Source organism: Podarcis tiliguerta (genome assembly GCF_965153285.1).
Source record: "Podarcis tiliguerta genome assembly, chromosome: Z".
In the NCBI taxonomy this organism is placed as follows: Eukaryota; Metazoa; Chordata; class Lepidosauria; order Squamata; family Lacertidae; genus Podarcis; species Podarcis tiliguerta.
This window is the reverse complement of record NC_139553.1, coordinates 46,381,965-46,396,570: the sequence shown is the minus strand read 5'-3', so window position 1 is coordinate 46,396,570 and position 14,606 is coordinate 46,381,965. Positions and strand designations below refer to the sequence as shown.

Here is a 14,606-nt window from a genome sequence, read left to right as displayed (position 1 = left end):
ATGAATCTATCCAATGAAGCTGAAGATTCAGGATGGACAAAAGAAAGTGCAGTGGACGCTCCGGTTGCGAACGTGATCCATGTGGGAGGCATGTTCGCAACCCGCAGCGTTTGCAACCCGTGACCCACGTGTCTGTGCATGCACAGGTTGCGATTTGGCACTTTGCGAATGCGCAAAGCACGATTTAGCGTTTCTGTGCATGCGCAAGTGCCGAAACCCGGAAGCAACCATTCCGGTACTTCCAGGTTTGGCGTGATGCACAACCCGAAATCGCACAACCCGACGCATCTGTAACCCGAGGTATGACTGTATGTTTATTTGCTCAGCACGTAGTTAAACCACACAGTTCACCAAGTTATTCCCGATGGCCACCAACAAGGGCAGCTTTAAAGGAGAAATCCATGGAGCATAAAAGTATCAGTGGCTACTAGCCACAATGAATCATAGAATTGTAGAGGTGGAAGGGACCCTGAGGACCATCTAGTCCAACCCCCTGCAATGCAGGAATATGCAGCTGTCCCATAAGGGGATTGAACCTGCAGACTTGGTGTTAGCAGCACCATGCTGATGGCTACGCTTCTCTAGTGTTGGAGGTGATTAGAGGACTGTTGGTTTCAGATCTTGCTTGCAAGCTTCCCACAGTCTTCTAGTTGGCCACTGTGAGAACAGACTAAGCTGGATGGGCCTGTGACCTGATCCAGCAGGTTGTTCTTATGTTAAAGGCAGGCCTTTGTTTGGACATAGGGCTTCTTAGGATGTGGGCCAAAGACAGGGGCACCAGGAACTCTTTGCGGGGAGGGGCAGCTGAAGACTGACATAAGCCCCAGTCCTCAACTAGGGAGCGCATATTCAGTAGGTGTGCCGAATTCTTAAACTAGCCCACTGCATTTTGCTTTTTGCATGTCCAGATCCCAGTTTGTTATGACGTGACAAACATAGGGTAAAGGTTGAGTACCTATGCCAAGACAAGTCAAGATCTGAGTACAAGGCGAAACACTCAGTGCAGAAGGAAGCTATTTCCAGTTGCTCAAGCAAGCCTCCTCTCTCCCCTGCTGTGGATAGCCACTTCCCCCTGCCAATGCACCATCAGCCTCGCTGGAAGCGTACTTGCTTTATAGCAGACCACGCCTGCAACATCATACATGGTAGCCAAATGTCCTTTCTTTCTGAGATTGCAGAGCTGCGATACCCACTTGCACTCCAACTACAAAAACATTTCCCCTTGTCCCAGCTTGGGGGCCTGATGTTGGGCCCAGGCTTTCCTGACCCATGCAGGGGCCATGGCCCTCTGTCCTGACAGACACACCAAGGCCAGGCCTCTGGCAGCTTAGCTGTCAGGGTGGGCTGGTACCCTGTCCGTTAGCACCAGCCAGCTTCTATGTTAAGCTGGACTGACAGATCCCAGCCTCTTTTCTCTTGACTCCCATCTTCTCCAAGTTGCTGCTAAACACTACTTGTGCCAGAGCCAGCGGGGATGAGCAATCTGCTTGCATGCCACTGTCAGAGCTGTCTCCTTGCCCTTCTGGGTGCCTGTTCATCCCAGTTGCTACTCTCAGTAATAGACAGGCTGGGGCTCTAGAGTGGCATATGCTGCCAGATTCTGGGCATTGCTGCTGTCATGATCCAGCTAAACAACCATCTGGGTTATAGGGCAGAGCCCATGGGCTAGTGGCATAGATGATCCAGGATGTTTGGAGTGGAGAGTTCAACTCAGGAGCATCTGAAGACTATGTTTCTCCCCCCATCCTAATTGTGTGCGGGTGTGGGAGCTCTTGTAGCTCTCAGTGGTTGGTAAGAATATATTTGCTAGGAGATTTGCAAACCTGATAAGGAAAGCTTTAAACTAATAAGGAAAGCTTTAAACTAAACCCCGAGGCTGTGGTGCAGGCACCAAGTACTGGAGATAATCATTTCATTGATGTACAAGAGACTGTGGCACAAGAACCTGCAAAAGGATGGGGGGGACGGACCATAAAGTAATGAGAGGAAATGACTCGTCGTTTCACTTTTCTTTGTACTAATGCACAGAGCATAGGAAATAAAGATGAACTTGAGCTCTTAACACAGGCTGGCAAATAAGGCATAATGGGCATTACTGAAACCTGGTGAGATGCAACTGATGACTGGAATGCAGTAATTGAGGGGTATAATTTATTCAAAAAGAAAAGACCAAACTTGATGGGAGGAGGAATAGTATTAAATGTAAAGGATGTGTACACCTGTGAGGGGTTTCAGCTTGGAAGGCATGTTGAAAGTACTGGGGTAAAATTTTTAGGAGGGGGAAACAACAGTGACTTCAGTGGGGTCTACTATAGACCTCTAAGCCAAACCGAAGTCATGGATGGTACGTTCCTAGAACAGATTACCAAGCATTCCAAAATGAGAGATATAGTAGTCATCATCATCATGGGAGACTTCAACTACCCTGATATCTGTTGGAACTTAACCTCTGCCAAGAATGTAAAGGTAAAGGGACCCCTGACCATTAGGTCCAGTCGCGGACGACTCTGGGGTTGCGGCACTCATCTTGCTTTATTGGCCAAGGGAGCCAGTGTACAGCTTCTGGGTCTTGTGGCCAGCATGACTAAGCCACTTCTGGCGAACCAGAGCAGTGCACGGAAACACCGTTTACCTTCCCGCCAGAGTGGTACCTATTTATCTACTTGCACTTTGACGTGCTTTCCAACTGCTAGGTTGGCAGGAGCAGGGAGCGAGCAACAGGAGCTCACCCCGTCACAGGGATTCGAACCACCGACCTTCTGATCAGCAAGTGGTTTAACCCACAGCACCACCCATGGCCAAGAATGTAAGGGCCAACAAATACCTTGAGATAACAATCATTTTCTCTGATCTGGCACTGCAGAAACTGGGCTTAAGGTTAAGTAGACCCGGGATGTTGGTCTTGGCTCAAATCTGTGTTCCACAACCACCCATGCCACAAAATAATAACAATAACAATAATAATAATAGCCCAGTTGTCCAAGTCTTGGAGAGAGTAAGCTCACACCTTGCTTGAATAAGCAACAGTTTTTAATTAATTAATTAGTACTGAGAGAGAATAGACACTAAATGGTTAATGTGTGGCCTTCCTGAGCTGTGAATTTAGCTTCTCTTACATTGTTCCTCCTTGCTGCTGCCGTAACCAATAATGGTGGGTGTTGTTAAGTAAAAGGATCCAGTTTAAAGCTTACAGCAGTGTCTGGGCTCACCCATGCTTCCTCTTGTCCAGGTACTTCCTCCTGGAGAAACCGGCTCCTTATTGTTGAATCACAGCAAACATCAGTTGGGTTTGCTGCGGATTCGTGTTTACTCTGATTCAACAGTAAAGAATGGGTTTTCCTGGGGAAAACGGTGGGGCAAATGGAAAACTACTTGGATCCATGCCTAGAAAGCATGCAGAAGTATGGGTGAGGCATCTGTCTTCATCAGAATGAGACAAAGAACCTGCTCTGCAACACTTCTTTCCAGAGAAGAGGACAAACATGGGGCATCTTCCTGGATTGTGTGGTGCATCTTCTTCCTGCTGCTGCTATTGCTGTAGCAAAGCCTCCAGCATTGTCAGATGACATTAGAGACTTGTCATGTTTTTGGAAGGAAAAATCAAACAACTGTTACATTTATATCCTACATTTCTCCCACGCACCTCAAGGCAGCATACAATGGGTTAGGTGGGGATGCTCCCAGGTGGTTCCCTATCCAGGCACCAAGACCTGCTCAGCTTCACCCAGTGGAAGCTGGCCTATTTAGGGCAGAGGGTGGCACTGTACTACCAGCTTCAGACTGCTCTCAGCCAGCCTCCTCCTCCTTAGTCTCAGTGGTGCCCTGTCAGAACTCAGCAGAGAGCAGGAGGGTGAGGACGAAACTTGGATGAGCTGGCTTTGCTTATCTCTGGCTCTGGTTCTACCTGCAGTTGGGCTCCCTGCCTTTCCAGTCCGGATGGGCACCAGCAAAGTGTCCTTATACCTCTACAGCAAAGATAGGGTGCCTCAGGCCTGGGGAGGGCAAATGGCCCTGGGAGCCCTCCCCATGCCACATCCCTCACTGGCTCTGCTTTGCACCCTCCATGAGTGTCACGGACCAGTTGAATGCAGAGGAATGGTGGGAGGAACTAGCTAGGGAACCCCAAAAGAAGAAGGCTCAGAGCCCAGGGAGTGGTGGTGGGATGATGATGAGTAGTCAGAGGGAGAGGACTGGGAGGTGGTGTTGGAAGCTGAAGGGGTAACAGGGCTTAATGAGCAAAGAGAGTCTGTGGCAGACAGAAATCCAGAATCAGAGGTAGAAGCTGAAGCAGGAAAGTGGGAGGAGGCAGGCCAAAAGGCAGTGAAGAAGCTGGTGAGGAGTCACAGGTGTCTCCCACTCCTGCTGCAACAAGCTCCCCTTCTTGCTTGACTCCCAGAATCAGGAGAGGCGTGAACCTGGCAGAGCAAAGACAGATGGCACACAGGCACTGTCTCTGATTGCTTGGGGAAAGCCCTCAGAGTTGCACTCTGTTCAACCAACAACTCTGGATCACAACTGGGATTGTTCTCGCTATCACTTGATGCTCTTGCTCTCATTTTGAAAAGGCATCTATCCATATTCTGCAATTAAAAATGATTTTTTAATATACTATACTACGCTACACTCCCTGAAATGTTTAAATGTTTCTTTGATTGTCCTTGAATCTTCCTGCCACACTTGCCACCCTCTCCTGCCACACCAGGGTGGCGCACGCTTCGAGAACCATTGCCATAGACCAATGGTCCATCTAGCTTAAAACTGGGTGGTATTCTACAAATAAGTCCCATAAGCGCAAGGGATTCTCCTTGTGCAATGGGAGTCCCTCTTCCTCATGCATTCCTTGTCCCCGCAATCTGATCCAGAGGGTTGAGGATTTAAGACAGATTTAAGGGGAGCAGGGGTGGGTGAGAGAGGGGAAAACGTTTCATTGTGCAAAGATGTGCTGACGGAACTATTGCTTTAGCACTTTCCACTCATTGTCTTCACTGACTGGCAGCAGCTCCTGTGGGTTTCAGACTCCCAGCTCTACCTGGATATTGCCATTGGAGATTGAACCCGGGACCTTCTCATGCTCTACCACTGGGCTACAGCCTGTTCCTAACCTCTCCAACAATGCCTGCCCAGAGAATGGCTCCTCTGACCCCTGTTCTATGCAGGGGGGGGGGAATCTTGGTTTAGTTCAGGGAAAAGAACAAGGGAAGGCCTGGGGACCACAGATGTACAGCAGTGTTTTGAGCACACGGAATAATTATGTAACAATTATCCCTTCAAATAGCAGCCGCTAATCAGGATGAATTGCTTGAGCTCAGCAAGGGCCATCTCTTGGGGCTCCCACGTGCATGCGGAGAGAAAACCAGCCTCCCTCTTGGCAGCTGCTCCGGATTCCCCCACAGGGCAGGTCATAAAGCAACCTGATTGGGGTTTTCCAAAGCAATTCAGGCAGAGGATTCGGGACTAGGCAAGGCAGCGCTAAGTTGGCCACCCCGCAGGCCCAGCCATGGCTGTGTGGGAAAGCTGAGTGGGGAGGAGGGGCTGTCCAGGCTGCTCCTCACTTTTAAATCGAATCGAACAATAAACCTGGACAACAGCTCTCAGCCCAACTCCCCTTACTGGAGAAAGGGACGTCAACGCTGGTGCAAGGCCACAAATGTACACTGCACCCACCCACATGGAGTTATGCCATGTGGAATGCTATTTGGCACTCTCCAAATGGAGGCTGTACTCTTTTAAACTAGCACAGAGACTTTCATCCTAGATGGATGGGAGAGGAGGAAAGCTGGCAAAGCCCTGGCCCTTTAGGCCTGGTAACAGGCAGCTCAGGTGTGCAGCATTTTGCTTACAGGGCTCAGGACCCCTGAGACAACAACAAAGTCTCTCTTCTGATGTCAGCCCCCTTCTGGCCACCTGGCCAAGATCCCGTTCTCAAGCACATGTGACGGTGGAGTCTCCTCCTCCTCCTATGCATGGGAAATCCAGGGAGGAGGTCCCTTCCTCTCCCTCTGTCTATGACACAGCCTGGCTGGCTGTGGGTGATTGTGGTTATTTTGCTGTTGACTCCTGACCTGATCATTTGCAGTAATGTGTGCAATCTACTGAGCTCCTGGTGGTGCAAAATACCAATGGAGTTGCCTCTGCTGTTTTGCTATCCCCAGCTGGCTGCCCCAGATAAATCATTGTCTCTGGCCCTTGTGCTCTGCAGTAGATTCTGCCTCAGCAGCAGACACAGCACCGTCCACCTACATCAATTGCAGGCTTTGAAGAGGAATTGCGCCTTCTGTGCAAGGTTTGCTGACTGCCTGTCAGGTTGTCTCTTCCAAAACCAGGCATTCCTGAATGGAAAGCAAGTACCCTTTTGGGGATGGAGAGCTATTATCAGGGCTCAAGCATGTCATCAGATCCGCAACTGATGTTCATGCAAACCTCTCTCACAAAAACACATGCCTGCACACACACACCAACAACAGTAGCCAGGGCAGAGCAATGCCGGCCTCAGCCACTTACACGAGATTAGAAGGTGATGTGCTTTAAGGATGCATTAGCAGGTGGAATGTACCTAAGATACAGGAGGCAGCCAAATGGGTTGCTCCACTCAGCATGGCACATTGAGAGGCCTTTTGAAACACAGTGTTAAGTGCATTTCAGGAGAAATGTTGATAAATTGAGAAGGTGGGTGGGATATAAGAAAGGAGAAGGGAAGGATCAAAGAGGAACCTGCTATGTTTAGCTTAGATCAGCAGCAGAGAATCTTTGGGCATCTGGATGTCTCTGGATTCCAGCTCCAATCAGCTGCAGCCAACCTAATCAATGGTGAAGGATGATGGGAACTGTAGTTCAGCTATATCTGGAAGGACACAAGCTCGGTGCCCGTTTCAGAAGAGTGTTAAACTGGCACAAGGGAGGCACAGGGGGAAACCCTATTAGGAAGAGGTAGAGTGTCCAGGTTTCCACACCTGCACATTCACAAAAAACCATGGCTGGGGAAAGCTCAGCTGAAAAGAGGGGCACCTCCATACGCCATGAGGCACCACTTGAAAACATTCCTCTTCAGTCAGGCTTTTGGCTGATTGACATCTTGTACCCCTTTTATATGTGTTTGTGGGATAGGATGGGTTTACTGGTTTGTGTTTTGTTGTTGTTTATATTATATATTTTGTGTTTTTATATTGTATTTCTATGTTGTGAACAGCCCTGAGATCTACAGATGAAGAGTGGTACAAAAAATTAATAAATAATAAAAATAAGAAGCATTTTCTTTTATATGTCTGGAATCTTCCAACATTCAGCTTCATTGGATGTGTTCTAAAGGCAAGAACATCTTTTCTGGTTATGCTTTTTAAGGTAGTAGATTTTCCACTTGTGTGATGGTGCTCTCCAAGGTCCTGACACTTTCCTCTCACTTCATTTTTGTTTAAGGCGCTTCTCACAGCAGAGTCCCAGATTATGTGCACCAGACAGAAGGTGGAGAGCTGCTGATTGGCTTCACCCAAACTAGGAATTAAATTTCACCAACATCAAAGCAATCTACTTTTCTTTTCTGGGTTAGGGTGTTATAATACAGATAGACTTTAAGAGAGATACTTCTGTCCATAAATTTAGCTCCTCTGAATTGCTCTTCTCATACTCAGCGACTCCCAGAAGTGGGTGCTTCAGTTTCTTCTGACTGGTTCTGTGTTTGCTGCCTTCTCCTCCTACCTTCCAACTCCCAAATAAAACTCCACTATTCCAACTTCTAGGCATGTTCCTTCATATAAATGCCAGACAGAACTGGCTGGCTAGCTAGCGGGTTTTGGTTTCTTTGATGCGTAGGGCTTGTTTATTTAGAGAATGGACCAGAATCTTGTAATGGACAGGAAATAAGAGAGGTGCCATGTTACTGGGCTGCTTTCAAGTCAGGAGAAAGAAAGAAAGCTATATACTTCACAGGCACCCAAAAGGAAAAGCAATCTGAGCAAAGAACACAGTAAATAGGAATGGCAGAATCAGGCCACCAAGGCCCATCTTGTTCACTGTCCTGATCTCACTGTGGCTAACCAGCTGCCTGGTTAGGACCATCGTGCGGTAGCAACAGCAGCAGCAGCAACTCTCCCCTCCTGTGATTCCCAGCGACTGGTACTGAAAGGCATTCAGCCTCTGACCGTGGACCCACCTTGGCTAGTGGCCACCGACAGTCTTACCCTGCACAGATTTGCCCAATCCTCTTTTAAAGCTGTCCAAACTGGTGGCCATTGCTACATCTTGTGGAAGCAAATTCCATATTTTAACTACATGCCATGTGAAGAAATGCTTCCTTTTATCCACTTGGAATAGTCCAACATTCAGCCTCACTGGATGACCCCGCTGAGTTCTAGCAGTCTGAGGGAGAGAAAGAAACATCTTTCCATTTCTTCTACACCAGCTTCTGTCACATCTCTAAATGGAGCTGAAACAGTTAAAGCTTCAAGCCTCCCCCCTACCCTACTTTTTGCTATGATCACCTGTGTGTGGTGGACAATAGAAAAGCAAAACCTACATGTGGCTAAAATGCTTGCAGAGGGGTTTGAAAGGTCCAGGGTCTGTTTGACAAAAAGCTATCGCCTCAGTATCACCTTCTGTGCTTCTCAGATGTGACCGTTCTGTTGTGTTTCTCATTTGTTCTGTGGCAAAAGCAGGGCTCCACAGAACTCAACGGGGATGAGAGAAATGCCAGATCTGCAAAAGAGCATCACCCCCTCATTCTACACACACACCCTCTTTGTTTTTTTGGGTCTTAGAGCATTTGAGCCAGTGATAGTGCAGAGGTTAGAGTGTTGGAGTAGGACCTGGGAGACGAGGGATCAAGTCCCTACGGAGCACCCTCTCAATCAAAGGAAACCGGTGCGGCCCTGAGGAATGGAGAAGAGTGGATATGATTATCCCTTGCAGCTTTCTGGGAATGTTTGGCCCAAATGTGACTGGCAGGCAAAATTCCAGATGGCAGGTACACATCCTGTGGAGATGGATGGGGCCCTTTCGTGCTCCCCAGCAGAGAAGGACATACATGGCTTCTAAACAGGAACATTTTGCTTTGTTTATTTATGTCACCCGAAGGTCTACAAGCACCTTAGATTAAAGAAAAATATATGTGAATACATTATACCACAGGAAAAAAGAAATTGTATGATATGTTGACATTTCATACAATGTATGGGTGAACACAACACACCAGTCCCCTAAACAGTAATGAAAACAATAGTAATACTCAAACAATAAACAAAGCAATACTCCCACCCACTAACTAGCAGATAAAAAACCCTCAACCCCTACCCCAACACCATGTCAACCCAACATTCCCCTCCCTCCTTTTAGCCTCCCCATCATACCCAGAAGTTTCACATCAGGCTATCTGCTTTAAATCAGTGATGAGTGGGTCCAGGGTTTCTGGTGACTTTTTTCTCCTTTCAGGGGCAGCAGTGGCAAAGCAAAGCAGGGAGATGGTGGCAAAGGTTTTACCTGCTTTGCAGTTGTCCCAGCTGTTGCTCCTCTCCTGCTACTGGTGGAGGTGCTGTCAGATCAATCGTTCATCCCATCCAGCATCCTGTTCTCACAGGGACTGACCAGATGCCCCAATGCAGGTGTGGATAACCTGTAGCCCTCCAGATGTGGCTGAACTACAACACTCACCTTCCCTGGTCATTGCACATGCTGGCAAGGCCGGTGGGAGTTCTAGTTCAGCAGCACCTGGAGGGCCAAAAGTCTCCTGCACCTGCCCTCACAAGAAGCCCCAAAGCAGGACCTGAGTGCAGTGGTGCTCTCCCCATGTGCAGTTCCTAGAAACTGGTATACGGAGACATACTGCTTCTGACACTGCAGGGCTGGCTTAGCAGAACTTTTTCTAAAATGCCCCACTGTGTAAGCCATCTCCTCAAAGTAAAAGCTGTCAAGCTGCTGTTTTGGAAGATGAAGGTGAGCCCTCCCGCAGGAGCAAAGCTGTCCCTTGTGACTGCATTGTCTCTGACAGATTTCGCCCCCGCCCCCCAGCCCTTCTAACATCCCTTGCATGTGTTTCAAAGACAACTTAGGACACTTGCGTTTCCCACTTTCCTTTTGACAGCTTGGCATCATTCAGACTGAAGGTATGGCTGAGAGAGGGCAAGGGCAGATCTGCTCATCAGGGGAGTGGTTGTCTTGGCTGACCTTGGTGGAGCTTGAGCCGTATTGTTTGTGGCTCAAGACGCACCACCAGGGCAAAAATGGAAAACCTTTGCTCCAAAGAGTCAATTGCTTCTGATGCAACTGCTGGCAGAAACCAGCACTCTTCAGCTGAGGGTCGTGCAGGCTCGGTTTCATGGAAGATCCGAATAAACTCAATTCACACAGCAGAAAATGGACAAGGGAAGGTTAATTGGCTGTTAACCGAAATAGAGGTGCTCTGTGGAGTCTCCCTTACTGGTTTATGTCTCCGGTTGTCTTAAAACTCTAGACAGGATCTGTGATAGCTTACCCCAAATGACTCTTCCAATGCTCCCCCCCCCCCCCAGGGCCAGATTTGTCCATTCCTTTGCCTTGGTGGCGGGGGCTTGGGATGCTGAGAGCAGATGCCTGGGGGCAGCCTCAGGAAGTTCCACCCACCTTGGTGCCATAAAAGTAAGCCTAAAATCATAATGGCTAGGGCCAGTGATGGTGAGTTAGTTTGGGCCCCCGGGCAGGAGGCCGAGAAGTGTTGTATGGAAAGGTGTGTCAAAGGAAGTAGTATCTGCATATATTTATTAGTAATTTGTATTTATGGTGTGTGTGTGCGTGTGTGTGCGTGTGTTGCAACGTTTTTTAGTTTTCTGCATGCTGCATGATATTTTTACATAGAATATATTCTAAACAAGCAAAATAGAAAGCGTCTAAATGAATAAATGGGCCCGTGGAGGCCAAACGGCAGGGTCTTGCTTGCCCCCCACCCAAGTGTGTGCCAGACTTTGAATCTCTCCAGATTGTTGTGGCAAAAGGAAGGTCAAGAGAGTTCCTCTCCCACTCTGAAATGCACCAAGCTTATCAAACACCTTCCATGGTTTCTTACCCCAATGGGAGGATTATTTAATTTTTCTGTATATGCTCCAGGATGCACAGCCTTGTCGTCGTCCCGTCCCCTCCCAGCTTAGGGTGCAATCATAACTTTTCTGGGTGTAAACCCCAATGAATTCTATAGGACTTACTCCTGAGCAAACACAGGGTGCTTCCAGACGGTCACTATTTTGGGGTGGGATTCACTCACATACTGGCAACTTCAGGTTGCACAATCCGTGTTCATTAGGAAGGCTTATGCAATAAAACCGTCTTCCCCAAAAGATCAGGCTCTTGGCAATAAGGAAATATTAGACAAATTCATGGTGGGGGACAAGGCTAGTGGTTACTGGTCATAATGAAGGTTGAATACAACCACCACCAGGATCAGACGCAACTTATCACTGAATGCTAGTTGCATTGGGAGCGTGTTTTTGCCCTCCTATCCTGCTTCTGGGCTTCCCTGAGGCATCCAGCCTGGATAGCTCAGTGTGGTGCTGATAACACCAAGGTTGCAGGTTTGATCTCTGCAGGGGTCAGCTGCAAATGATTGGACTAGATGATCCTCCAATGCTATGATTCTATGGTGGGGAAGGAGCAGGGTGAATCGAATGGGTCCTTGGTCTAATCCAGCATGGTTCCTCTTGTGTTTGAGCATTCCTAATTCTGAGCCTCTATCAAGAACACTGGCTTTTTAGATATCTTTTACTTTTAAAAGTGCATCTGGATGTGAAGAATGCCATATTGTTTGAGAGAAGAAAAGGCTAAGGAGTAAACCCTATGCAAATTCAGAGTAAAGTCCCTAAGCTGATTCAATGGCACCTTGTACACTTCCTTCCAGCCACTCCTGCAGCCAAGCTGGTGCCAAACATCTTGCTCTCCTTTCCTTTGAACCATATCAGCAAGGCTGGTCTTGTCATCTGGGCTGCCCAGGACCTCCAGACACACTGCCCAGGCTTGCACCTGGGAGAGGCAACGCAGGAGGCAGGAGTTATGAGTTATTGGCCTCTGCAGCCACAGCATGCACTGTGATTCTCTAGCAGTTTGACTTCACCCCTGAAGGCAACTCCATTGTCTCCCAATACAGATGGATACCAACAACAAGGTCCTTATTTTGGGCTCAAGCCAAGAGACGCAATAGCAGTGGCGTAGCGTGGGTTGTCAGCACCCGGGGCAAGGCAAGTAATTTGCGCCCCCTAACCCGTGGATTTGCGCCCCCTAACCTGTGGATTTGCGCCCCCTAACCCTAACCCCCAGATGTTGCGCCCGGTGCGGCCTGCCCCCCTGCACCCCCCATGCTAGGCCACTGCGCAATAGGTTAAACCTTGCTCACCCAAGGACAAGAAAGATAGGCTACTCACCACCTGTGAGTAGAAAGATAGTAACTCACCACCTGTGTGTCAGCCACCAGAGGGCGACAGCACTACATTAACCCAGTGGCAAGAGGCATTCCAACTTTGACCCTTGTTCCATTCCAGCTCTTCTCAGCACTCCCCTAAGGTGGGCACCCAAACAGACAGCTACCAGGTATCAAGAGACTGTGGAGTCTTGTAAACTTTCTGGAACAGCCAATAACTAGTAACTTTTAAAGTGGCTGACCAGATGGATGATTGATCTGGAATAGGTCCCAGTCACATTCTTCAGTGGTTCCCCATGGGACTCCTGCCTTTCTATAACTAGGATCAGGCCCAGCCCTACCATTAAGGTAAATGCCTCAGGCAGCAGGTGTTGTGGGGGGGGGGCAGGCAGCACCAGCAGCTCCCTGGCTCACCTTCCTGTGGCCGTCCTTGACATTCTAGACACCTCCCAGATATTGGGATGACCACCACATGTTGCCAAGTGCCTATGCTTGTGGCACTGCATGTGGGGTGCAACACCTCCCCTCTCACATGGCCAAGTTAGTCTCAGGAGAAACTTAGGAAGATGCATTGCACAGAGTCAAACCTTTGGTACACCTGTTGTCTGCATGAAGTGGTCTTGTCCAGCCCTACCTGGAAATGCCAAGGGTGGGCCTTCTGAATGCAAGGCAGGTGCTCTGCCTGTGAGCAACTTTCCTAAGCAGTGGTTTCTGATTCTGCTTTGCCTGTTTGAACATCTCAAGAACCTACAGCTTGCTCAAACCAGGGAGGGAGTGCAGAATTGGAGTGCAGGAAACCTCCTTAAATTGAGTCAGACCATTGGTCCATCTCGCTCAGTACTGCCTATGCTCACTGGCAGCAACTCTGAGGTTTCAGGCAGGGGACGTGTCCAGGCCTACCTGGAGATGCTGCAGGGAATTGAACAAAGCAGGTGCTCTCCCACAGAGGCCCCATGTTTCCTGCACAGGACCAGAGTCTGTTCGCCTTCTGGGGGGCTGGGGATTCCACAGAGTCAAAGGCAGAGCCCATCCCACCTCCTGTCCTGCGTGGGCGACTCACCTCCAAGGCTGGGGGGGGGGGGCTCTGGGAGAAGGAGGAGCAGCCTCAGAGTTCCACAGCAGGAACTTGCTTGCCCCCTAACCACCCCACCCCTCGGTACAATATGAATCGCTTGCGCAACCATGGGACGCAGGGGGAATGGGGGAGAGTCATAGGCCGAGCCTAAAGCGGGCGGTGGGCGAGACTGTCTTGAATTGTGTTCCAGGTGAGCTACAAAAAGGAATAGGATGCTCTGGGGGGAGGGTGGTATCTCGGGAGGGGAAGATGCCCAGACGACCCTCCTCTGCTAGAAACAAGCCCCTCCCCCCGCAAAGGCGAGTCTCAAAAAGAGGGGGTCCCTTTTTGGGGGAGAGGGAGGTGGTCCCTCCTTGCATCATCGGGCAGCGGCGATGAAGGGGTTACCGGCCCAGCAGCCCCTTCTCCTCCTCGCCCCCCTCTCCGCCGTGCACGCGCGCGCCCCTCGCTCCCGCGTGCTCCGCCCGGGCGCGCTCTCGGGGCCGGCTGGGCTAAGAGGCGAGAACCAAAAGACGCCGACGACGAGGCGCCTGGCTAGGGGAGGCAGGCACGCGCGTGCGGGGCGGGGACTTCGGCGGCGCTGACGGCGGCCGTTGCAGGAGCCCTCCCGCGCCCGCCTAGCCGCCCCTCCTCCCGCGCCGCCGCCAAGCCACCACCGCTCGCCACGGCTCGGACTGGACTAGCCCGGCATGGCTGCCGCCGCGGGGTACCCCGCGCTACCGCCTCCTTCTCCTCGCCCCAGCCCAGCGCAGCAGGAGCGCGTCGGGTGAGTGGCCGAGCAAGGAGGGAGGGAGGGAGATGGACCGACCGACGGACGGACGGCAGGAGGACCGACAGGCAGAGCGAAGGCTTCCCCCCCACCCCCTCACCCGCCCAGCGCCGCCGGGTGGGTTGCAGACAGCGGGAATCCCCCCTCGCAATCCTTCCCTCCAGCTGCAGCGGCAGCTTCGAGCGCTCTCCCCGATTCCCGTCTCCATTTCAGGGGCGATGTCCGTCGGTCTGGGTGGAGGATGGGAGCAAGTGCGGGGGTGGCGGAGGAGCGAGGGGGGGGGGTTGCTGCTGCTGTGACCGGTCTCTGTGGCGTTGCCATGGAGACGGTGCGGAGGAGGATGGCATAGAGGAGAGCCTCCCCCCCCTTTTTTTTTTAAGGCATAAGAGGTAGAA

General features: G+C 50.3%; 1 protein-coding gene across 6 annotated transcripts in view; it reads left to right on the top strand.

The window, feature by feature from the left end:
- Positions 1-14,011: 14,011 nt before the first annotated feature.
- NLGN3 (neuroligin 3) overlaps positions 14,012-14,606 on the top strand; it is a 64,365-nt gene continuing 63,770 nt past the window's right edge. For 3 of the 6 annotated variants that reach the window (XM_083422454.1, XM_083422456.1, XM_083422453.1), the window contains exon 1: positions 14,023-14,208. The gene's annotated coding sequence lies outside the window, so the exon portion shown is untranslated. Of the gene's footprint in view, positions 14,209-14,606 lie in introns of all 6 variants that reach the window. The other 3 variants (XM_083422455.1, XM_083422452.1, XM_083422457.1) reach the window with 2 other exon arrangements.